This window comes from Ambystoma mexicanum, chromosome 4q (assembly GCF_040938575.1).
Source record: "Ambystoma mexicanum isolate Mex_15411 chromosome 4q, UKY_AmexF1_1, whole genome shotgun sequence".
In the NCBI taxonomy this organism is placed as follows: Eukaryota; Metazoa; Chordata; class Amphibia; order Caudata; family Ambystomatidae; genus Ambystoma; species Ambystoma mexicanum.
Window position 1 is genome coordinate 39,117,392 of NC_090928.1, and position 25,743 is coordinate 39,143,134.

Here is a 25,743-nt window from a genome sequence, read left to right on the forward strand (position 1 = left end):
GACTGACAATTTTGGCAGATATGGCCGTGTAAGAAAAAATAATTTGCCCAAGGTCACACACTTTAGTTAAGTAACGATTCTGGAATTTGAGCCCAGTCTGCAATTTGAGCACCTGACCATACATCTTCTCAGCGTCGGTCTAATTTTTAGAAATATGTAATTCAACAATGTGACAAATATAGAAATCCTCATAGAAATATGTTAAAAATAAGATTCTGCAGAATCTGAAAAAAATGTGAAGATCCTAAAGAGCAATCGGACATCACATAACCGCGCTTGACAGTTTAGAAAGGGGGCGACTGATTTAATTGCCTTGAGAGAAGATAAAGATTTCAGTAGCCATTTGGATCATTGTGAGTGCTCTCAGATGCAAAAGCCAGGATGCCTCCACCACATCAGTTATCACTCAAACATTATTGCAGTTGTTAGGGACACTAGCTGCATGTTACCACTTGGCTAAAGACCTACTCATTCCATTAAGCAAAGAGGATGAACATGTTCTAAAGTGTATTTGGAATCCTAATGCCAAGGGCAGTGGCAGACACACTACTAACCCCAAGTATCGCTACTTTATGCACTCCTGTTTCTTACAAAGATGCTGAAAAGGAGTTTCAAAATATGTTCTTTAATGTGCATTTTTAGCACTTCATTTTGAATTTTTGTTCACCTTAGAAATACAGGATTACAAGTACCAGAATGCAATGTGAGGTGCATCTGAAAGCCAGGTGTAGTTTATGCCGCAACATACATGAGATAATTTGTGATCTCTACAAACTGTCATATGGATTATACAACTTTCAAGACTGATTTCAAGACCTGATTCTAGGTACTTGTGTAAAGTAGCCATCACGTTATTCCAGGATCTTGCTGAATGCAGCCATTATATTATTTCCAGGTGAACTTAGAATGTAGCCTTTGCACTGAATGCAGGTGATCGCAGAATAGTCTTTATGGAATCTAAGCTAATTGAAGAATCTAGCATGGAAACTGATTCTAAGCGAAATGAAGAACATTAGCCAAGGTTTGAATGTGGACTACAGCCAGTTGTGGAATCTAGCAGAATGTGGATGGTAACCTTGCACTGAACCTAGGAGCATGTAGAATGTAACCCCAAAGGTAAGTTTAGCCATAACATGTATCCTGGATCACTGTTTAGAATGCCTAAAATGGATCTAACCTCTCACTCTGCATACATAGGGAAACTAGCTGAAGGCACGGCCACAGACCCGCACGCATCAGCCATCATAAACCACTTGAAGACACTTTGCACAACTCTGTCATAAGAATGCAGATACCGTTCATGACAAAAATGTTTTATAAACTTCTTTTTATTAAGTTTTTTTATGACAAACAAACAAGGAAGCAATAAGGAGTACAGACCTCATATGTTGCATCTGCAAGTGCAGTTAATCGATAGTCTCATTTATGTTGTATCTTGTTTGCACCCTATAGTTCCTAGCCTCCCACCCCATCCCCCATTACCCATCCCATTCTCACCACGCTAATGGTGGTTGCCCTCTTTATACATCCCCTCCAACTTGCAAATATATATATGAGTGTGAATAAGAGCGCGTCTGTGTGGGTCAGTCAATAGGTGTAGAGTCATGTTGTGCCACGAGTGGTGTGGAGTCGCGTATAGTTCAGAGGTAGGTATCTATCAATGTCCTCAATTTGTCTGCTTGTGTGGGTTTGTTGTGGCGCTTTAAGACAGAGCATTCTAGTGAACATATTTTGGTTGCTAGGGACAGCCAGGCTTGTTTCGTTGAGGCCGTGCCTACTTTTCACTGTTGGTTCTGAATTTTTCGAGCTGATAAAAAGGACTGTGTGTATTAGTTTCCTAGTCATCGGATCACTGTGCCAATCTTCATCACCGGTCCTGAATAGCATTGTGCTGGGTCTAAGTCTATGATTGTTCCATGTATCCCAGTGGTGAAGTTATGCTTGGGCAGGTCCATATGGTATGTCCTATTGAGCCGAATTCCCTGCAGTGTCTCCAGCATGAAGGTGTGTGTGTGTGTGAGCCCTATTCTATGCATTTTGCTCGGTGTATACTATAATCTCTGAACAAGCTTAAACTGAATCTCTTTGGTGCTAATATTATACGACATTGCCGGTATATCATCAAAGAAACAGTATGTATCTCTCTGGTCAATTGGTGTTGGTACATCGGTGGACCAGTTTGTCGCTAGCATCTGGTTTCATTTATTATTGTTCAGGGTGCTTATAGTGTAAAAGGCACTTATAGATGGATAAGTGGTTATATTCTTTGCCATTTCAAGCTCACCCGATGATGGATTTGCTGTCAATGTCTGTTCGGTTGTGTTTGAGCGTATTACTGCTAGTATGGTATGGTATCGTAGCCAGTCTGTTTTTTTTTGTTGTAATACTTGTCTGGCCTCCCAGAAATCGATGGGGGATTGTTCATCATATAGTTCCATTATGCTGACCCCTGGCCAAATAGATTCTTGGTTAGGGTGTAGGGAGTTTTCCAGGCCAATCGACAGTATTGCACTTGCACTGACCCGCGCCGGGGTGGCTCGTACATCCGCACCCAAGAACGCTCTCATTTTAGGCCATTGTGTCAGCGTTGGGCCCAGTAGATGGTGTGAGCGTATATTTTCAGGCATCTTTTTTAGAGGGATGGCCAGAATTTCCTGTGGAAGGTAGGGGGCCATTTGGGACAATTCTATGCGCTTCCAACTTGGCATGTCTGTCGTACGTATGGAGCCATTTCCTGGCCCAACATACTTGGACCGCTTAATAGCAGGTGCGCCAGTTTGTTACTGCTAGACCCCCATCCACTTTGGTGGCCTGGAGGCTTCCAGACGGGGTTGCGCTTTTTGCCCCTTTAGAGCAATCTGGACAGGCATATTTCTAGGTCTTTGTACATCTGGCGTGTTGGTGAGCATGGTAGGATCATGGCCAGATATGTCAGTTTAGGAAGAAGTTCATCTTGAATACATTGATACAGCCTATGAGGGACAGCGGTATAGTGTTCCACTTGGAAAGGTCAAATTTTATTTGATGGAGGGTCGGGAGGTAATTCAGTTCCATAATTGTATCCAACAAGGGGCCAATTAGAATTCCCAGGTATTTATTGTTATGTACTTGGAGATGGAACGGGGTGAATCCACCTGGGTCCCATGGTATATCTGTTCTGAGCGGAAGGTTTTCTGACTTTGGTAATAGGCCTGTGAGCAGCTAGAAAACCCGTTGGGTTGAAATATGTTTGAGTTCCACCCTGCGTGTGACAAGGTGAATGGGTATTTCAGGGCTTCGTGGGCGTTTATGTATTGTCTCTTTTTGTATATAATTCGTTATTTAGCTGAGTTTCCTGTTCCTGTCATTTTTTCAGCTTGTAGGACCATCTGGAGATACATTGTCCCCAGAGGTACACCTTGAAAGCGTCCCAGCAGTCATTGGCGGGGTATTCCTCTGTCAGGTTAGTCTGCCAGAATGTGTTGATGTCAGCCTAAAGGTCAGGGTAATTCAGTGCTCTAAGATTTAGTCGCCATGCCGGTCTTTGCAGAGCACGCGGGAATAGGAGATGCAGGATCACAGGTTATGGGCAATGTTTCACACTGTCGTATTGATGAGAGAATAGATATGGGGGCAAGCCAGTAGTCAAGTCTAGAGTAGGATCCGTGGCAATTTGAGTAGGAAGTGAAGTCACGGCGGTTTGGGTGCATGGCAAGCCATATATCTACGAGGCCTAGATCCGTCATTAGGTTTTGTAGTGCAGCGCATTTACGTGGAGTTGATTGTTGTGTCTGGGTAGCGCCTTGTCTGTCCATCGTGGGGGTCTAGCATTATATTCCCATCTCCTTCTATAACGGTAAGGGTACCTAGCAGATGGGTGCATTTTGCAAACATATGTATGAAAAAGAATGGGGAGTCCGTCGTCGGCACGTAGATATTGAGATAGGTTATTGGGCGGGGTTGTATAAGCCCATGTAAGAGGACAAATCTGCCATCAGCTACTGAGATTGTTTGTAGAGTATGGCTTGGGATGCGTTTGTGTATCAGGATAGACACTCCTCTTTTCCCTCTGTTTGGGGAGTGTGCGGTTGTACCGACCCATCCCGGGGATAGTTTCATGGATTCTCCAGCATCAAGGTGTGTTTCCTGCATGTAAACAATGTCACATTTCAGGTTTCATAAGTAATGAAGTTTCTGATGCTTGTTAATCTGCTTAGAATCACATGCTGTCCATATTGTCTGACAACAAGTGGTAACCGCGGAGTATTGCATCTTGTCTTTCGTGGACCGAAAGGGGACGTCGGTATAGGCGTGTCTGTAACACTATCCCTATCGTGACGTGTGTAGTACCCAAAATCCCTCACGCGCCGAGGTCCCTCAGATTGTTTTTTTCCGCCCAGATAACTGGTCGCCCTACAGCGGAGCTCTTACTAGAGACATTGTTTATCTTTACCGAATTTTCGGTTTATGCCCCGTTAAGTCACTTCATCTAATGAGAACATCTTCGACGAAGACTACGGAGGAATCGTCTACGGCTGTGGTCTCGGTGCCTAAGATCCGGCTGCCGGATTTCCACGTGGTCGGGCCCTCTGGCCGACCTATACAGTAGGGAAAGTGGGTTCGGGGTGGCCATATTGTTATTATGTCTTTCCTTCTTTCCACTTCTTTCCCTTTCGGTCTGGTCATCCTTCCCTTTGGCTATGGAAAGGACTCCTTTTAGATTCTGCCCTAAGTGTAGGTTCAGATATCCTTGGAAGGACGAGCACACACAGGACGTGTAACGCCTGTCTCCCCCTAGAGCACGGTGAAAAGCGGTGTTCGGCGTGCAAGCTCCTTAAGCCTAAAACACTTAATGATCGCCGTGTAAAGCGGTGGGCCGCCTTCGGCATGTCACGCGTGGAGCCTCCCTCCTCTACCGCAACACCAGCCGAAAGTGACGGGGGTACTTCGGATGACAAAACATCCAATGCGGATGTTATAGACCTTGAGGTGGACACTTCTAGGTCCGCCACGCCTGTCCCCGACCCTTTTAGGATCGACTCTGGTCTTGCTACAGGGACTACACCCGGCGACAAGGGCGTACATAAACATCGCACTAAAAACACAACCACTACGCCAACTTCGACGCCTTCGTCGAAAATGGCGAAAACGCCAACGGGTCAGTCGGAAAATTCGACGGTTCCCTCGGATCGTGTAGATCCAAAGCCTTCCCTGCATCCGCACCAGCACATGACGACTGGGCAAACGAAAATTAATAAGGGCGCTAATCCCCAATCTACACGCCCAGAAGTTTTGGAGTCCAAAACTTTGGCGATTTATAAGGCCTCTATAGGCCCGAAAGTTACGACTAGGCCTCTACTCGGCACTCCGACCGCTGGGCCTTCTGGTGCCACAGACGGCGTTTCGGCTACCACTACATCGTCGGAGGCTTTGTCCCACGACGATTCGGTTACTATCAGAAAGAGCATCAGTAGGATTGCGGTGGGCCTTACCCCGGTCCCACAGGAAGCTATGGGCCATGCCACAGAAAGATTTTCGACGAACTTGGGCCGCGATTCCGATGACTCTTACGTGGATAGTCAAGAGCCCCTCTCAGACACCCTGAGAAGTTCCTCTTGACGCCAAAGGGCGGAGAACGTTGTTTCTCCCCACCTAGGCCCTTTTATGTCCTCGAAATGGAATACTGAAATGTTCGAGGGATGCATGGATCGGCTGGAGCAGATTATCAGTTCTGCTGACCAGCCTCTGCCGAAAAAAGGCTCGGGTAGACACTAACCTTCAAATACAAGATGTACAGCCTCAGGTTTTCCAACAGGAAGACGTGGCCCGCATGGACACATACAGTGACATTTATATTGAAGAAGAGGAATCCTCTTTTCTGGATAATTATGGAGAAGATCAACAAGAGACTATGGAGAACTGGGAGGAAAGCCAGCAAGAAGGACAGGATCCTTGGTCACATCAAGATCAGGACTCTGATATTTTGTGCGTCAATTCTCCTCCTTCATCTCCGGCTCACCAGGCCTCCCCTGTGGATGACCAAGTAGCTTTCAACACCATGTTGAAAAAAGCAGCAGAATTCTTCAAAATTGCCACTCAAGAGGCTTTGCCTGAGCAGGATTTTGTGGAAGACATTATTAAGGAAAAACCTCCCACAAGTCAATCCATTCCCCTCCTTAACTCTGTTAAGAGGCGGATAGCTCCATCTTTAGTCACACCTGCCCAGACAAGGGCCTTGAACCCGAGAATCGAAAAGTTATTTCGGCCTTCTCCTTCCTACCCTCTATATATCAAGGGGCATGCCATCCCGGACTCACTGGTAGTGACCACTACTCGTAAGAGGGCAGGGGTACCCCTTGCCACTGGAGAATCACCTCCGGACAAGGAGTCTAAAAGATTGTATGCCCTAGGCAAACGTGTCACGTCAGCAGCGGCATATACCATTCGGGTTGCTAATAATACTACACTATTAGCAAGCTATGCCGATGCCCAATGGAACCTGCTCCAAGAAGGCCTTCAGGAGGTCCCGGAACCGGCGAGGACCAAGCTTCTCGCCATTGTTGCCGAAGGAAAACTGGTTATCCAGAATGTGGTCAAGAACATCCTGGATACTGCAGAAACATCTGGCAGATCCCTTGCACAAGGGACTTTTCTGAAGAGACACGCATGGCTGCCCACATCGGGGTTTAGACCTGAAACTCAGGCCTCCCTCATTAAGATGCCCATCGAAGAGTCTAACCTCTTTGGGAAGGCAGTTGATGAAGCGTTGGAGACAGCCAAGAAGCAGCATGAGACCTTAAAGTCTCTGCAACAAATGAGACAAAAACCCTCTTCCCAGAGGGGTAATATCTCTCGGCGGTCCTTTCGAGGACAAGCTCCTGCCGGTCAAAACAACTACAGCACGGGCAGCTTCAACAATAACCAAACATCTGAAAGCCCCGCTTACTATCCCTCACGGGGTTAGAAACACGGCAAGGTTAGAGGCAGATGCCCCAATCCCAGAGGAGCCATGGCCTCGGGTCAGAAATGACCACCAAGTCCAGGTCCCCTCCCATGCATCCCCGGTCGGGGGGCGATTAACATCTTTCCTCAAGGCATGGGAGGGGATAACTTCCGACCAGTGGGACTTAAATACGGTCACCCACGGTTATTGCGTGGAATTCTCCCGACCTCCACAGTTCAGACCGCAGCGCTCACGGTGCCTTTAACTGGACCATCTAAATATCCTGATTCAAGAGGTGGAAGCACTGCTGGGAAAGGACGTCATAGAAGCCATCCCTATTCTTCAGATAAACGAGGGTATTTATTCAGTTTACTTCCTTGTACCCGAAAAGGATCTCAGCATGCGTCCTGTTCTAGATCTGCACCCAGCGAACGAGTTCATAAAACCCCAGAAGTTTTGCATGGTAACACTACAAGAAGTGATCCCATTGCTGAAACTGAGGAACTTCATGGCAACATTGGATATGAAAGATGCATACTTTCCTATTTCAATGTTACAAGCGCACAGAAAATACCTAAGATTCATGATCCAGGACAAACACTACCAGTTCAAGTGCATCGCCTCGGTACCAAGGGTGTTTATCAAAGTCCTGGCAGTGGCAGCAGCACACCTGCGCAAACTATCAGTCCCAGTTTACCCTTACCTCGATGACTGGCTCATTACGGGGGACTCGTTCGACGCTTGCTTTTCAAACACCCAAAAAACAGTAGATCTCCTATTCAGCCTGGGCTTTTCAATCAATGAAAAGAAGTCCAGCCTAGTCCCCAGCCAAGTAAAACAATTTCTGGGGGCACTAATTCGGACAGAAGACGGTCTTGTCTTCCCCTCCAGGGAGAGGGTTCAGAACATACTCTCTCAGATTCCTCAATATGTGGCCAGTCGAGAGATGACGGGACGCAAAGCCATGCGGTTGCTAGGGATGATAGCGTCATGTATATACTTGGCTCTCCACGCGCGGCTGCGCATGCGTCCCATGCAAGAGTGGCTCAACAGCCAGTGGTGTCAGGCCAGCGGACAATGGGAAGATTTGGTAGTTGTCTCACCAGCCCTCGTTCTCTCTCTGCAGTGGTGGTCGAGGGAAAACCTCCTGAATGGGAAAACCTTCACCACCCCTGCAGTGGAAGCCACTCTAACGACAGATGCATCTCTCACAGGGTGGGGGACTCACCTGCTTCAGTAGACAGCACACGGAGTGTGGTCCCCTCAAGTAGCGTCACATCATATAAACCTACTGGAGCTATTAGCAGTGTTCAAAGCATTGAAAGCCTTTCAGGTACAACTGCAAGGGAAGACGGTGCTGATCTTAACCGACAGCACTACAGCAATGTATTACCTGAACAAACAGGGGGGCACTCACTCTCCAGGGCCATCCAAGCTGTCCCAAAACATTTGGATATGGGCTCTTAAACACTAAGGGCCTCATTCCGAGTCTGGCGCTAACCAATGGCGCTATTAGCGCCTTGGTCGGCGCCGGGCCCGTACCGGCACCGCCCTGGTGGAATGGGAAATTACCGCCCTATTCCGAGTTGACCAGGGCGGTAATTTCCCATTCCCCAGGGCTCTTCCCCATTCCCAAATGAGCCCCCATAGGGATCAATGGGAATGGGGAAATTGCAAATAACGGTGACCGTACTTTACGGTCACCGTTATTGGCTGAAAAGCCCCTTTGCGCCCTCGTTCCTAACGCCTGCTAAAAGCAGGCGTTAAGGACGAGGGCGCAAAGGGAACTCGGAATGTGGCGGTAAGGGATTACCGACACAGGTCTCGTTAACGGTGACCGGTATCCCTTACCGCCATACTCGGAATGAGGCCCTAAATGTTTTTGTTGTCCCAACATGTTCCAGGGGAACTCAATCTTCTAGCAGATGTACTCAGCAGAGATTTTCCTCTGTCAGAAGAATACGAATGGTGGCTGCACGAAGACATTGTATCCAGCCTCTTCGCAGAATGGGGGTTCTCAGAGATCGATCTGTTCGCTACTCAGGAGAACGCCCAATGCCAAGACAACGCCTCTAGGTACCCCCAGGACCGGTCCAAGGGGAACAGTCTCTGGATAACTTGGTCGGGGAAATTTATCTACGCTTTTCCCCCGACTCCCCTTCTCAACAAGATAGGGCACAAGATGCACCAGGAACCAGTTACCATGATACTAGTGGCCCCGATGTGGGCCCGCCACCCTTGGTTCGCTCACCTGATGGAAATGTCCCTCTCCCCACCAGTCAAGCTGCCCTGCCCGTACAACATGTTGTCTCAGGACAGGGGGGAAACCCTACACCCGTGCCCCCAAACCCTGAACTTAGCAGCCTGGCTCCTGAGATCATAGAGTTTGGACACTTGCAACTCCCTCAGAGGTGCATGGACATACTCAGGGAAGCGAGGAAACCTAATACACGTTATTGCTACGCTAGCAAGTGGAAACGTTTCATCATCTGGTGCAATTCTAAGGGTGTCAATCCTATCGATTGCTCACCCTCACACATTGTGCTGTATCTAACCCACCTGTGGACTCTGGGTTAGTCTTTAATTCCCTTGAAGGGGCCCCTAGGTGACCCTCGCGTATGGAAACAAGGCACAATCACCACACACAAACTGATACGCCAGACACAAGGTTGTGTTCTAGGGTTTATTGCAAAGCAAATAGTCTCAGTTGGCCAACTGGGTCCCATGCCCTGCAACGTGTGTTTCCAGACCTCGGGGGACGCAAGAGAGTGAGAATCGTACAACAGTTACATATATGCAAAGCAAGTATCTTACAATCAGTAGTGACACATCCAATACCGCCCCTAATACATTTCCTTTGAATTGGGCACAATGATTGACAATGGTGACGAGTATGACACCTTCAGAAATTTGTTTAGCAACAGTTTGCAATTTCATGAGCCTATAGACACAATTCTTTGTTATAAGAACACACTGCTTCTGTTCTCTGCAAGCAAGCTGCATGCAGGGGAGAGACACACTCCAGGCCTTGCTATCTCCTAGTTTCTATTTGTGTACTGGGGGTCAACTTGCTCTCCAGGGCTCTACAGGGCTCAGGAAAGGGGGGGCGCAAAGAAGAGCATAATTCAAGCCATTTAATGTTCGCTTCTAACATTTCTACTGTATTAACGAGACTAGCTGGCACCTGTGTACTGATTAGAATGCCTCGCTGCTTACTTCCAAGGAGTTGTGAGGGAGGAGACCGGGCATTTCTGTCTGGGTTGCTGCGTTATGTTTCAATAAGTCTCTCGTGACCTTGCACTTTACATGAACAATGATGTACTAGTGGAGCAGAATACTTTTTCAGCAAAGCAGTTTTAACAGAAAGCAAAAGGCAAACATTAGAAAACAAAATGGCGATTTCAGTCACTTCAAAATGGCCGCACTTCAATCAAGCTTATGGCTATGTGGTTTTAACCAGGCTCATGGGAGCTCCCTTCGAGCATATGCATAAAGCAAGTCTGAAAGACCTGACTTATAAGACAGCCTTCCTAGTGGCTATCACTTCTATCAGAAGGGTTAGCGAACTACAGGCTCTTTCTGCTTTCTGCTTTAGACCCCTTTGTTACAATCCACAAAGAGAAGGTAGTTCTGCGCACACATCCCAGGTTTGCTCCTAAATTTTCCATGTGAACCAGTCAATCGAACTACCCACTTTCTTCCAGAACCCTACTAACATGGCCGAAAGAAGCCTTCACACACTAGACGTGTGCAGGGCAGTCATGTTTTACCTGGAGAAAACTAAACCACTAAGAAAGACTAAACAATTCTTCGTTTCAGTGGCAGCTGGTAGAGAAGGGGATCCTGTCTCTAAATCAGCTATTTCAAGGTGGATTGTCAAATGCATGACACTATGTTACACTCTTGCAAAGAGATAACTGCCCTTCAAGCCTAGAGCACATTCTACTCGAGGCACTGGGGCATCCATAGCATTCATTGCAAATGTTCCTCTTTGCAAAGCGGCAACCTGGAGTTCTGTACACACCTTTACAAAACACTATTGCCTAGACACTCATTCTAGGTCTGATTCTCAGGTGGGACAAGCAGTACTAAGACATCTTTTCTCTACGGTTTCTTCTCACAACCCACCTCCAACTCCGGGTACTGCTCGCTAGTCTATGCATAGCATGTGATTCTAAGCAGATTAACAAGCACCAGAAGACATGCATTACTTACCGTAATAGCATTTTTGATGATTGTATCTGCTTAGATTCACATGCGTCCTCCCTACCGCCCCGCTCGGGGTGGAAGGAACATAGACTTCTTACTACTTTCTCTCTTTATGTACTCACTCACTATAGCCTTGGGCTCCCTCATGGCAGAAAAAATACAATCGGAAGGACCTCGGCGCATGAGGGATTTTGGCTACTACACACGTCACGATGGGGATAGTGTTACAGACACGCCTATGCTGACGTCCCCTATCGGTCCTGAAAGACAAGATGCAATACTCCGCGGTTACCACTGGATGTCGGACCATATGCACAGCATGTGAATTTAAGCAGATACAATCATCAGAAATGCTATTACGGTAAGTAATGCATGTCATCCTTCTTCTCTTGATAGGATAGCCAATGCCTTGGGTGTTAAGAATCACTAGGCGTAAATATATTGCCACATTCCTGTCTGTAGGAGGAGGGCAATTAAGCTGGACCGACATTGGATATCTGTGTATTATGGTCTCCTATTGTATTGATCCTGAGTGACATACATATGCATGTGTTGAGTACCTTCACAAACAGCAACCAAAACAAATAACTTTGAAATTTGTAACGTTAACATTGGGGTAATAAACCTTATCCCAATACAAGGTCGAGCTAGCCTATGCAACAGGAGGAGTGGGGGGGTGGTTCATCTGATCCCCAACAGTCCTTGCATGTCTGTGGCCCTGTTAGGGGTTGCCGGTAGTTCCAACAAGAACAGAAAGTGTAGAGCTATGAAAGTAAGAAAGTGTGAAAATATAAAGTATATAAACAAGTGTATTAGTATGGTGGGTGCCTGGGATGGCCCCGGGTGGCGAGCTGTCCATTACTATAATCACCCACACTTATTGTGCCATGTTCAGTTGCCAGGAGAGTTATTCATGGTAGACAGTTCTGGTTTTGCATGCTTATTGTTTATTCAGGAGTCTTTGCTGTTCTTTGATCATGGTGGCGCTACGGTTGTGGTTGTAGGATCCAATGCAGGGAAGTTGATCCTTTATTGAGGAGGAGCCACAAGAGTTTGAATGTCAGGTCAGGGTTCTTACATCCTTCCTGAAAGGGCCCTCTGGTCGTCTGCCAGATCACAGTCTTCTTCCTTTTGATCGTCGCTGTTGGTGCCAGTGTGATACTTTTTGGTGGTTGCCTTGTGTCACATTTTCTGTCTCTACTGGGAAGTTGAAGGAGATAATTTTGTGATGCTGGAGGAATTGCCATGCCCCTTCAGGGTCGTCAAAGGAGTGCCATTACTTGTCTAGTTGGAGACACCACATGGCCGGAATTTTAGATAGGTTTTATGGTTTCATGTTTTTAGTGCTTCAAAGAAAGGGTTGAATCCTCTTCTCCTTCTGGAGACCTCTACCGAGTAGTCGTTCAAGATGCAGATTTTGGCCTCTTCTGCTTGGATTGAGCCCGCTGCACGTTAAGCCTGTAGAATGGCCATTTTATACTGGAAGTTGAGAAGGCTCATTGTAATGGGTCGTGGGCATTCCCCCACTACTGGTTTGGGGATAGGGGCTCTATGGACCCTCTAATTCACATACATTCTCAGGTCTTGGATGAGCAATTTCTTCTTGAGAAAGTGGTATGTGCAGGCCTCCAGATCTGGTCCCTCTACCTGTTCTGGTAGGCTGACAATGCGTAAATTGTTGCGCTGGGATCAATTATCTTGATCTGCGACCTTGGCACCTATGTGCTGTATTTCACTGATTAGTCTGTCTATTTCTGTCATAGTTGTTTCATTGGTGTCCTCGAGTGCACTAATGTGCTGTTCATTGTCCGTGTTGCGGTCCACTGAGAGTTTAAGTGCATCTAAACATCTTGTAGATCCCTCCTGATTTCTTAGACTGTGTTGTTTGTCTCCTGTGTCCTTTGGCCTAATAATCTCATCTCTGTTAAGATTGCCTGTAGCTGGCTTTGGACATCCATTTAAGGTTGTTGGCATGCAGAGTCGCACAGTAAGGCTTTTGTTGGGTTTGCTTCAGCTTCTTTGTTAGTAGGAGTGGTGTCCGTCGGCATAGTATTTGGCATGCCCTGACGGTGAAGTGGTCGTGGATCGCCAATTGGTTTTGTCCTTCCTACAACCCAGTGTATACCTAGGTCCCCAGTCTATCCCTAGGTCAATGGGTCAAGAGGAGCGCCCAGTTTGTGTGTTCCGCCTTAAATTTATCAGCCTTGGTGGAGTGTCTAATTGACAGGGGTGGCGAATTGCTGCCTCAGTGGCAGTGCAATTTGCGGTATTGGTGGGCCCCTCTTGTGGCCCTGGAGTGGGCTCCTATTTTCCTTTCCGGTTTTGTGGGGGGTCCCTTTGAAGGTATGGGTCTTGTCTCATCCCCCAATTGCTGTCACTTGGTTTTGTGAGCAGTTGCTAGTGGGCACAGCAGTAGGGGGCGGGCTTATGTTGCCTCTTGTAGATGTTTTGCCTCCTTCAAAATGCGGGTCCCCTGCTCCTTCCAGTGACTCTTATGCAGGCCCAGGTTAGGGGTTTTGGATAGGTGTCATTTAGAGGAAGTTAGCGCCATGATTGCCTTGCCCCCGTACCCCTACCTTTTTTTTTCCTGCGTGTTGTTCATTCCGGCTCCTTACTGTGTGCTGTCCCTCTTTTTGGATCCTCCTTCTACCTACCGTGCTTGTCCGTGGTTGCTGGCACAGCGGGTGCCAGCTGGAGAGGAGAGTATCCAGCGGTTCCTGCTGCTGATTCTTCTCTGTGCCCCTGCCTCTGGGTCGCGTTTGCTGGCTGTCCGAGTTGGGGACCATAGTACGGTACCTGCGGGTCTTGATGGAGTGGCGATGAGCCGTTGGGGTTAGGGTTTAGTAGTGACAAGGGCACATCGGGCATGGGTGGTCAGTGTGGCATAAGGATCCCTTTCTTTCCATGATCTGCCATTTAGACGTGACGGTTATGCCAGATGCCATATTGCGGTCGCAGCGACTGCTGGCCACTCGGTGCAGGGCAGTAGTTCTACCTCTGGTCCGGCCGCGTTCATCTTCATTTTTCTGATAACCACGGTCGCCTCATCATTGTCTTCCTGTGGAATGCATTTTTGTCCCATGCAGTGCGTGTTACGCTGTATATTGTATCATTTTCTGCTCGTTTGCCAGGGCTTACTCACCCGGCGGCCATCTTTCTCAGGCACTCGAGCGCCCCCGTTCATGACAAATATATTTTAAGTAGCTTCACACATAATCTCTCTCCCTCGCTCACAAAACCTTCTAGACCACGTATCACCACCAATCAACATGTCAGCTCGAAATGGGTGACTTGCAGGGACTTGGCCACCCCTCATATAATCGTACTAGTCAATATGCACACAGGTATACTAGCACCTCCTTGAATTTCTTCACATACCTGAACTCCAGTCCCCCCAAGGGAGATCAACTTAAAGCATGTTTTGACCTTACCAATGGTGAAAGGTGCTATACAAATGATGCATTACATTACATATGCACATTAATGGTCATTGTCTCTTCACAAATACTGAGTTCAATCCCTGTGATGTCATTTTCTGTATTTTCACTTAGTGATGTCTATACATATGCAAATAACTGCAAAGATAACTGCAACATTACTTTTTTCAGCATGTTGTTTAAACACAGTTCTTTGCAGGGGTGTTTCTAGGTCTGGAAAAGATCTGGGGCTACTCTAATGTCGAGACTGTCGGGACTCGGGGCTAGCTAGCCTTTTGGTTGTACCCAATGAGCTACTATCTGGGGCTACAACCAAAAGGCCCGGGGCTATAGCCCCTTCAGCCCCCCCACTAGCAATGCCTATGGTTCTTTGCCTAGTACATATCTGTTTCTCTTTGTCCAACCCATTCATGTCTATCATATTTGTCCCTTATGAGCCTTACTTTTGCTTTAGTTTGTTATAATAAGAAAACTTTTCAGGTAGCATACTGTGAGAAACCCGACGGTGTCTCCCTGACTAGTCCCCTGGGCTCTGTCATCCAGGTGGCCAGGATACGGCCATTGCTTTTGGATGCAGTTCCTGGGGGTGCACCAGTGAGGGAGGATCACCTGGATGAGGGGTCCTCGGGAAGTGGAAGCGGGACACCGATGGGTGAGACGTGGTAAACACCTTTTTCCCAGACTACCACATAGGATACTCATTCAATCTACCCCGAAGCACCTTTTCCGTCACAAACACTTTCTTACACAACGAAAGACAACGGACTAACACTAGAGCTGTTTACCTGACATGTTCCAACACAAGGGTCAGGCAGAGTCTGGCAACTGACCAGATCCACACACGCCTGACAGCCCTTTCCCTTCCCCACAGGGATAAAAGGTGGAGCAGGAGAGCACACTATGTGCAAGGCAGACAGCACAACAAAACAGCTATCCCAGGGCGACAATTCAAGAGGAGTATAAAGGCGGCAAGAACCAAAGGGGTGCCAAGGAGAGAAGCAACCTTGCCCTTTCCGACCCAGACCCGTGAAAACTTCTTGGAAGGAATCATAAAACCACAAACAATAGCCGTGTGTTGCAGCAGCTGTCAACGGTACACGGAGCATGCCTACACTGATAATCAGACCAGAGAAAAACTCTCACTACTGTGATACCGTCCTTGACTCCAAAGATAAGAAAAGTCAAGCAGTTCTTCACAGCAGGTGAGTTGAGGGGAGAACCGATAAGAAACTGACCAGTGTTTAACAAGAGTCGCAAACGGCAAATTAAGGGAAGTTCAAAGAACTGTTAACATTAAGGGAAAGCCAGCTGCAGAGGGTCCCTGCACCACATGGGTGCTCATTCGAGAGACCCTGGTTGATCCCACATTTGTTGAAACTACCGATACCAGAAAGCACTAGGAGAGCCGCAAGGAAAAGGTCCAAGTGGTCATTCAGGGGTCTAGCAAAACCCCCTGTACAGTCAAAAGACTTAGAACTGCACAGAATTGGAAAGCTAAGGGAGATTAATCCTGCATAGTGGAAAGAGAAAGAACTGTGTGATTGACATTAGTTGGCAAGAGTGAACCCAACGGAGGGATGCCAATAGGATGGGGCAAAGCTTGATGTCCCAATGAACAATGTGTTGACAAGAGTGAACTCGACAGAGGGATGTCCACAGTGAACTGTTTAAAAAGGCATTAAGACTTGTGAATGCCACAGGGCAAATTTTTTGAGAAAAAGCTGCAGTGAACCCGACGGAGGGAGGCTGATATTAGAGAGGGACCTGAGCCCCGAAGAGGGAGGCCCAGGGATAAAAAGTCATCACCCAACGTACATTTGGAAAGGAACTTTGTGATTTTAAACACATCAGGTCCTCGGAGGAAAGAGACTTTTTGTAGAAAAGAGACTTAACCACCAAAGGTCCTGATAGCTGAAAACAGAACTGTCGTCTCGTGGTGGGAAAGCTCGAGAGAGTGCTGTGCTCAGGAGTCCCGCCTCTTCCCGTGCTCAAAACATGGGGAAGAAGACCCCCGGCAACCACATACTGACTCTTGTGAATCTTATCGCACACTTTTTTTGTATTTAGTTGTAAGGATTGGTAACAGTTTTTTTTTTTTTAGTATGGGTCCTTTTATTTGACAAGATGCCACTAGGACTGCCTTGTTATGATTTGATAGACATATCTTGCTCCTATCTTAGATTTAGGTTTATATTAGGCGTTTTCCAACCTGCATATACAGTTCAATAAACACCCTTGAACTGTTATCACTTGTGTCTGTCTTTACTGTTGCCACCATGAGTTCCTTGCAATACTTTTGTCATCTTGCAGCGTTCCCATGGAACAAAATCCCTCACATGAAAATGATGATGGGTTTAATGTAGTTAGTAACCACATCATGATTTATATCCTCATAAATTGTGTCAGAATCTTACTACAGGTCTCAATCCTTTCCCTCTATAGCCTTTCTATTCATCACCATTCACTGATAGTTACCTTTTCTGCACACCAAAAGGAAGTAGGTTATGTTGCAATCATGTCACAAGACTACAAGGACAGGAGAGGGGTGTGCCTCTATTAACCTTCTCCATGAACCATTATTAGTTTCAGTAAATTAAACCTCATTTTAGCAAATGGTTGGCTGTATTATTTCTCTTAAATTTGACTTGAGGCATGTGATCCGTTTCTTTCATTGGTTGAGTGGGGGTGGGCAAGACTATCTGTGCACTGGGCTCCAAAAACCGTTAAGATGGACCTGGATGGGTGGTGTCTGGACTTGAGGGAGCTGCCTGGGGAACGTGTCGGGGGTGAGGGAAGCTGGTGGGTGGTGTCTGGGCTTCAGAGAGCTGCTTGGGGTGGTGTGTGGGGTGAGAAGGGCTGGTGGGTGGTGTGAGGACCTGAGGGGCTGCCTGGGGATGGTGTTGGAGTTGAGTGGGGCTGGTGGGTGGTGTGCGAACCTGAGGGGCTCCCTCGGGGTGGTGTCAGAGGTGAGGAGGGCTGGTGGGTGGTGTCTGGGGTTGAGGGGGATGCTGTGTAGTAGGGGTATTTGGCAGCAGTCTGGGTGCATTGGGAGTAGGGTGGAGGATTAGCAGGATTGCAGGGGTGTAGCCGTTACTTACGGGGAAGCTCTTTTCAGATTGGCAGGGGTGCAGCCGTTACTTACGTGGGGCCTCATGCAGATTGGCTGGGGTGCAGCTGTTACTTACGTCAGAACTCACGCAGATTGGCTGGGGTGCAGCCATTACTTACGTGGGACCTCACGCAGATTGGCATTGTTGCAGCCGTTACTTATGTGGGACCTCAGACAGATTGGCTGGGGTGCAGCCATTACTTATGGGGATCTTGTGCAGTTTCGTAGGGCTGCAGCAGTTACTTATACATGGGGTCTTGCGCAGATTGGCAGGGGTGCAGCCATTACTCACAGGGCACCTCGTGCAGTGTTGCCAGGGTGCTGGATGTTGGGTCAGTGGTATACGCGGAGGTTTGCGGAATGGTAGGTCTATGGCTATGTTTTTCATTTGCGTGGGGGCTTGCTGTGGGCATTCCTCGTGCAGCTCAGTTTTCTTTGCCGGTCGGGTTGAAATGCCGTTTTAATCCATTAATGCACAGAGCACACATTGGAATCTTTGCGCATAGGGCTGTGCAGAGTCGTTCTCTGAGCGCAGATTTTGCAGGATCTATGCACACTTTTCCATGAATCAGGCCCTTAATGTGTTAGTTTTATTTAATGCATATGCATTGTTTTGTGCAAAGTACTGTCCTGCACTAAACCATCCAGCCCACCATGGGGCTGGGTAGAATGTGAAAAAAAGAAGAGTGAAAAAAGAACATAGCTCTCCAGCCCAAGAGTGTGCTGAGGGCCTAAGGATTTGCTAAACCTGGCAGTGTGCCTGGCATCTTCCACTGGCCCAAGCTGCGTGCTCAGAGCAGCCCGGCACCACTGGGCCATGAGGGCTCTTGGCCCGCCTGGGGGCAAGACCGGATGGGCCCAAAATAAAATGCCCACACTGCATGCGTGGTGTGGTCCAGGTTGAACACCATAGTCATCCAGTCTGGGCTGCATGCATGGGGCAGCCAAAAATGGTCAACCTGGCCGTGCCCCCTGCCGGCCTGCCCCGAGACCAGGCAGGGCATGCCCAGAATATAAGTCCTCCTCATCAGTGTATGCCATGTGCATCCCCATAGGTGATGATGAGAAGGAGGCGGTCCACATAGGTGAAGATGAGGAGGAGGCGGTACCCGAAGTCCGTGCCACCACATCGGATGGGGGGCCGTGATGGAAGCGAAGTCCCAGGTCGCTCTGTCATCGCAGACTGGATGAAGAGAAGTCCCAGGCCAATCCGTCCTCACGGCGCAGAGAAAAGAAGTCCTAGACCACGCAGTCTGTACAAGCCTGGGTGAAGGCAGATGGTGCTACAGCGCAATGCAGACCTGTGATCCAGGAAGATAGGTGTGCCTGCCCCCCTGCACAGGTGCACTTAGGAGTAGGGGCCGGCAATGACAGAGCTGTGTGAGGGTACAGCGAGGAAGGATGGCAGTGTTCCCTTGGCATCAGGGACGTCTCTGAAGGAGCATAAAGCCATGCGGTCATGGCAGTGATGCTGGCATGCCCCCTAGGGAAGGGGCCTGCAGAAGGAGTTCAAGTGGTCGCAGGGATACGGCTGTGATGAAGGTGCGCCCTCCACCCCACCCCAGCCCACCCCCAGGGCACGAGGCCCTCTAGGAACAGTATGGTTGCCGCCGGGCATGGCAATGAACAGGCAGCCCCATGTGGTGGATGTGGCCACCTCAAAGAAACAAGTACATGGGACAAGCCTTCTGGTGAGATTGGGTGGCCCCACGTGGTGGATTTGCCACCCAGAAGAACAACAGGTGCGAGGACCCACAGTCTGGGGGTGAAGCACCCCTATTTTCCATCCGGGAACAGACAAGCCCCCCACCCACCCACTAGAGGCATCACCCAGAGCTACTGAAATGGGGTGGCTGACTTCAGCAGTCTCCCCTATGTAGTTTAACATATGTATATATTTGTGTAGTGTGTGTAATGTATATGCAAATGGAAAGGTACGTGTGTTTGTTATAGTTACATCTTTTTATGATTATAGTTATTAATAGGATAGTGGTTATTAGTAGTTAAGTAGGGGAGTAGAGTGTTTGGTAGTTGTTTAGTTAAGGGGGAGGGGATCTGAAAAAAGGGTGTTTTTGTGGTTCATAAGGTGTTTGCTAGAGATCATCTGTTGGATTTTTCTTTACGCATTTTATCGCAAAAAAGGACCACCGTAATCTCCCTGCATTACCCCCCTCCCCCCACACACCTTACTATATACCTAAACCTAACCCACTACTAATCTACTTTTGTGGCAAAATGTGCAAAACAAACGTGAGCAAATGGGCCTTGAACAAATGGGTCTACTAGCAAATGGACTAGTACCGTTTTTTGCGCACCCAGGCGTGAGACAGGTGAAGCACCAGCCTACCAGAGGCCCCTAGGGGCTGGGACCACCCAGTGGGGTCATTACCTGACTCCCCTCTACAATGGGTAGGGTCAGGTATGAAGAAAGGGGCTGTTCCGTCAGTTCCACCCTATGGGTCTGCCCGTGCCCCCTCTAAGGAAGGGTGAGCTGACGGGGCAGATCCCTCAGAAAGAACTCACGGCAACAGCACGCAGTAGAGGGTTTTATTGATAGGAGGAAATGCTAAAGAACTCTTTAATAAGATACTGAGTTTTGCGTTTTTATAAATAAAGAGGTGTCCCAGTTGGGATCCCTAAAAATCCACCTTGGTGTCTGAGGAAGGCAAGAACTCATGGTGTATCCAATCTTCTCTTCTAAAAAACAGTTATATTTGCAGGTGGTGCGATGCCCCTTCCTCTCGAGCTGGCCTGGGGGTGGGGCTGGCTGGGCCCTTCGGGATCTGTCCATGTCCTACGGTCGGGAAGATGCACTGCCTTGCTCCATACCAGGACATGAAAACAGGGTCTAAACATTGCATATTGTTCTATGATTAGAGAATGCTTAACATATGTATTCATAACATGTAAGAGCCTCATGCTCCGACCAGTTTAGGTGTTTCATAATAATTAGGCAAGTTCTTCTGGGGCATCAGTCTTCCGGGACACACCTTAAACGAGTTTCCTCCTGCTTATAAAAGACTCCAAACTATGAACAATAGAAACAGCTGTCACACCTCCAACAAACAAGGCTACAAATGGTTGACTGTATACTGTCAAAATGATATTGCCTGGGCGTTTACACAAAACTTAAATCATTAGTACATTTCAGAATCATGAAATGTAACATTACGGTTTACCATTGAACTTTCGTTGTTGTTATTCATGCAAAATGGGAGTTGGCCGGAGCCACCTAGGAAGGCATTAATTAATGGAACACACAGCCTGGGTGTGCACCTGAGCTCTCAGGCTGTTCCAGATATTCACCAGAGTGCAAAGAATTAGCAAAGAATGTGTGGATTCCAACCTATCACGTCGCAAAGTGTTGCCACTGGAGCATTTGAATGTGCAACATTCTGCAGAGGACTTAGTATAGAAAGTTTGCACTGCTACAAGTGCAATTTTACACATATATATGGCCCATATTCTTTAAATGCATTTTTTGCGCGCCAGTGTAAAGGTTGCCCTAATGTTGGTACAAAATCACATTAGTAGTAGAGAAAATTTTGTATTGGTGCAAAGATGCTCTGAAAGATTATTTTTTGCCTTATTGCTAAATCTGTGTAAAATTGCACTTGTAGCAGTGCAAACTTTCTGTACTAAGTCCTCTGCAGAATGTTGCACATTCAAATGCTCCAGTGGCAACACTTTGTATATATATATATATATATATATATATATATATATATATATATATATATTTGTTTTACCAAAAGCAATTACAAAACAGATTAAAACATTACATACACAAAAAAATAAAACCGATAAAATAGATGACATACGTAGAGACTAAAAAGTAAATTCTGTCAAAAGCCCAAACCAGCAATATGTGCAAAGTGTGCAAACAGTACTTGATCAATGTGGCTGAGACAAGAAATCCTATTACAAAGTCCTTAAATGAATATCATAAAACAGCTATGTTCCCATTCATTAAACCAACAGGCAATACAATGAGAACGATCCATAAGCAAAGGTTATTGCAAGGACCCATCCAAGAAACCCCTACACGGGAAGATATAGGACTATGCTGTTTAAGCCTCTGGTAGGGGAGCGGTGTGACATTTCCTTAGGTTCAAAGCTCCCTTTAAAAACGAAAGCAGTGCCCATGCCACATAAGGGGTGTCTGCCTTTAAAAGGAATACAAGTGCAGGCCTGCATTGCACAAAATGCACTTGGCGTGAGACTGGCAGAATTGTACTTTGACTGATGAATGATTAAAGAGGGCAAAACATTACAAAGCCTAAGATATACTCCAATTGGTACCCCTGAAATGGCAAATAGAAGAATCTGGGTAGCCCTTCCAACGTGCAGTAACTGCTCTGAGCAGCAACACATTGAAACGGGCCCTTGTTAGTGTCCAAACTATCCTGTAAACGAGCGCCACTGATGAGGAATGGCTGCATGATATCCACGAGCTAATCGTGGCCAAACTCCTATTGGCAGGGATAAGCAGTGCACTAGCTTCACAGTGTTCCTTAATGTTACACAAAATGGCTTTTTTCAAACGTGCTGCCTGTTCAGTGCTTAACAGCTCATTTGGCAGAAACAGTAAGGCAATGTTAGACTGAATCAAGAAACCATTGATGTACTTGAGGTAAGGGATCCTGTTCCAGCCTTCCGCCTTATAATGGCACAAAAATGTGCTGCGTCAGGGCCACCTTTGGGTTAGACCATACCCTTAGCCAGAAAAAAATAGGAGCCTAAAGTCAGTTATCCTCCAAAAACCCAAGACTTAGTTCAACATGAGTGGAGTAAGTCAGGTCTGAGCTGGGTAATCCCAGCAGATCTCTCGGAAACGTGTTCTCTCTCATTTGGAAGGTGGTATCTCCCTCAATACCCCATAAGTGTGCACCAAAATTGGTGGCGGCCTTGGTTTGAGCATTATATACCTTCATGATCATATGCAGAGGCTGGCTAGTGTACATGGCCCTGAAACGAGACACTGGTCCCAATGATTGGCCCATGTGGATCCCTTGTTTGCTTGCAAGGGCTTTTCCTCTAACAGAGCATGAGAACCAAATAAGCAAGTAGTCAAATTCATTCACCCTAGGGATAACCTCACCATTACGCAACATCAGGTACATTTGCAATGGCTTCCTACCTGGGCCACATGCCATGAGTGCCGATTTAACCATATTGATCTTTAAATCAAGGGAATTCATAAATATATCGTATTCCAAGATCAACCTTTGAAGCGTGTTCGGAGTGCGGGCCACCAAGACAGAGTCATCGGCTATGAGTCAATAAAGGCAATGCTCTATTGCCTACCGCCAGGGAGTCCGCACCCGTTTCCACCAAGGCATGATGCAGTCGGTTGATATACTACATGAACAGAACAGGAGCCATTACACAACGCTGGCGCACCCCCCAGGTTTACTTAAAAAATGAAGGGCACTGTCCTTGAAAAAAATGAAGCTGCCACATGCTCTTTTGCCCGAGCGTGTACGTCTAACAATGTCTATGATCTCCATGGGACAATTCATTAACCCAAGCACCGATTGACCTTGAAAGACTGTCTCCCCTCTCACAAAGAAAGACTTGGCCAATAATATATACAGATTCACTGCCTGTTCTGTAGTGCCCACTCCAGGCCTAAAGAGCAGCTGAATGTCGAACAGGATATTGTTTGAAGAAATACCCTGCTCCAGATGACCTAGCAGACTCGCCCCAAAAACCTTGAATGAAATATCCAATAGGGATATCTGTTTTTAAGCCACTGGAGATGCCCGATAGCCCTTTTTAAAGATGGGAAAAATGATGGCTAATTTACAAGAAGGCAGTTAAAAGTATGGGTGAACAAAACTACCCACACAGACTTGAAAGACTTCTGCGGGAACAGCATCAGAACCAGATGCATGATTATGGGATTGATTAGGGACAGCTGTCAATACCTTCTTCCAGGAAAAGGAAAGGGAAGTAGCCCGGGAATAGGTTTCCTCAGACTCAGATGGGTCGTAACACAGAGAAGAGAAATGCTCCACCCAGGCCCTGGCCTGTACATGTTACTCGGTTCCTTTTCTTGTAATCGTGTATATTGGGCTGCGAGCTACACAATCCCAACATTTCCTAGCATCATATGCTTCAAAGACCCCCAGCAAGGAGTCCAAGACATCTTCTTCTAATTCCCTTTTCCTATAGTCAAGGGCTGTCCGATATTCTGCTCAAGCCTTTATCACTGCACCTTTAGATCTTTCTGGGGAATGCTTCATGGTTAAAAGAACTTGCTTAGAAGCTCTGCAACATTCATTGAACCAACCTTTTCGTGTCAACCCAATGTGCTCTAGCACCTTGAAGCGTCTTTTGTGCTAGATGGAATTACAATAATGATCTTCGACCAAATAATCACACAGACTCAAAGAGTGCATACAAATACTACTTTATTCTTATTTAATGAAACAGGGCAAACTGGCAGACATCGGTCTGATGCATGCTCACTCACATAGCAGCTTGATTACATGGAGGTCTTATACTGCAATATGCAACATGTATGATGTCATTCTACATAGCAAAATACAAAACCTATAAAGGGAATGGATTGGTTAAGGGGACATAGCTACTTATAGAACATATAAGGATTATTACATCATTGGCTACCCCTTATCTGTGGGGCACACCTTGAACTACCTCTAAATACCTATAGCACTGATTACAGCAAACAAATCAACAGTGAATTGGTTTATGTTACATTAGACGTTAGGTTGTTCCTAAACCCCACTGATTGGTTTGCATACTATCCCAACCTTGGACTTTTGGTTCTTTTAGTATCATGTATGCAAAACGGAATGTAGCTGTTTGAATCCTGTCAGACTACTCCCCGTTTTCCCAATTAGTCCATCAACTCTCATCGATAGGCCATAAGCCAATATCTTCCGCTTGTAGTTGACCTTGTTGCTTGTTCAATGTCCTGGAACATCAAGGGAGTGTGAGCACACCACTATCTCAGTTTAAGGTTCTAATGAATCGCCTTTGTTTTCGACTTCTGAGTCACATAGAGATCACAAATGTGTCCATTTCAACCATCTATTTACTGCTATTTGATCTAATTATGCAGGGTGCTGTTGCTCCTCTTGGCCTCTAGAGACTTGCTCTCTCTATTTTACATGAACTTTGTATACTTTTAATTGACCAGCAGTTTGGCTCTCACAGATGTTTTCTTCTTCCATCTATGAAGAATGTCCCATATTCAGAGATATCCAGGTACTCCCTTTGTGCTCTGTGCTTATCCTTTAAAAATAACATCCTTAACTCTGGGCCAAACTTGACTCATCGTCGGCTCTGCTCACGGGCTGTTTTCTGCGTCTCCTGATTCTATAGCCTCTGCCTATTTCTGAGATAGCTTGGTTGAGTCCAACATGAGCCAGGGTCCATCTTCCTAGTATGGCCGTCCTTGCCATTTTATATATTCCTCTATAGCAAGCTTCTATATGTTTTCTTTCTACTATGACATACTGCGTATTTACAGTTATTGGTCCGTAAGTTACTTCATCTTCTTTAGATCCATAATGTCTTTAGCTTCAGGTACATGTTACTCTTAGTGTTTGAGTTACATCATTGCTTCTAAATATTTTTCATATTGTTTCAGCAAAGGTTCATATATCTTCTTTATGACGTCACTTTGTTCTCATCAGATTTCACTTTAACGTCCATCCATAATGTTCATTGATGCATTCTGACATCTTGACAGGCGACATCCTTCCATATAACGTGATGTGAACGGAGGATAGCACAGATGAAATGTGCTGATCTTGGAAGCAAGACCACACAGAGCAACAGAAGTTTGAATCCTGGATCTGCCCTTAGAAACCGAACTCAGGTACGGTATGAGGTGCATTATAAAACAACAATTAAATGAACATTAAATAACATAATTCCATGTGACATCCTTCCACACCTTCAGTGGAAGGGTACATTCTGTATGGCTGTCTGAGTGCATAACATCTCTCATACACTCGATGAGGTATGGGAACAATGCAGGGGGGTCACATTTATTGCTCTTCTCCAACTGGTCCAGTATGACAGTGGTGAGG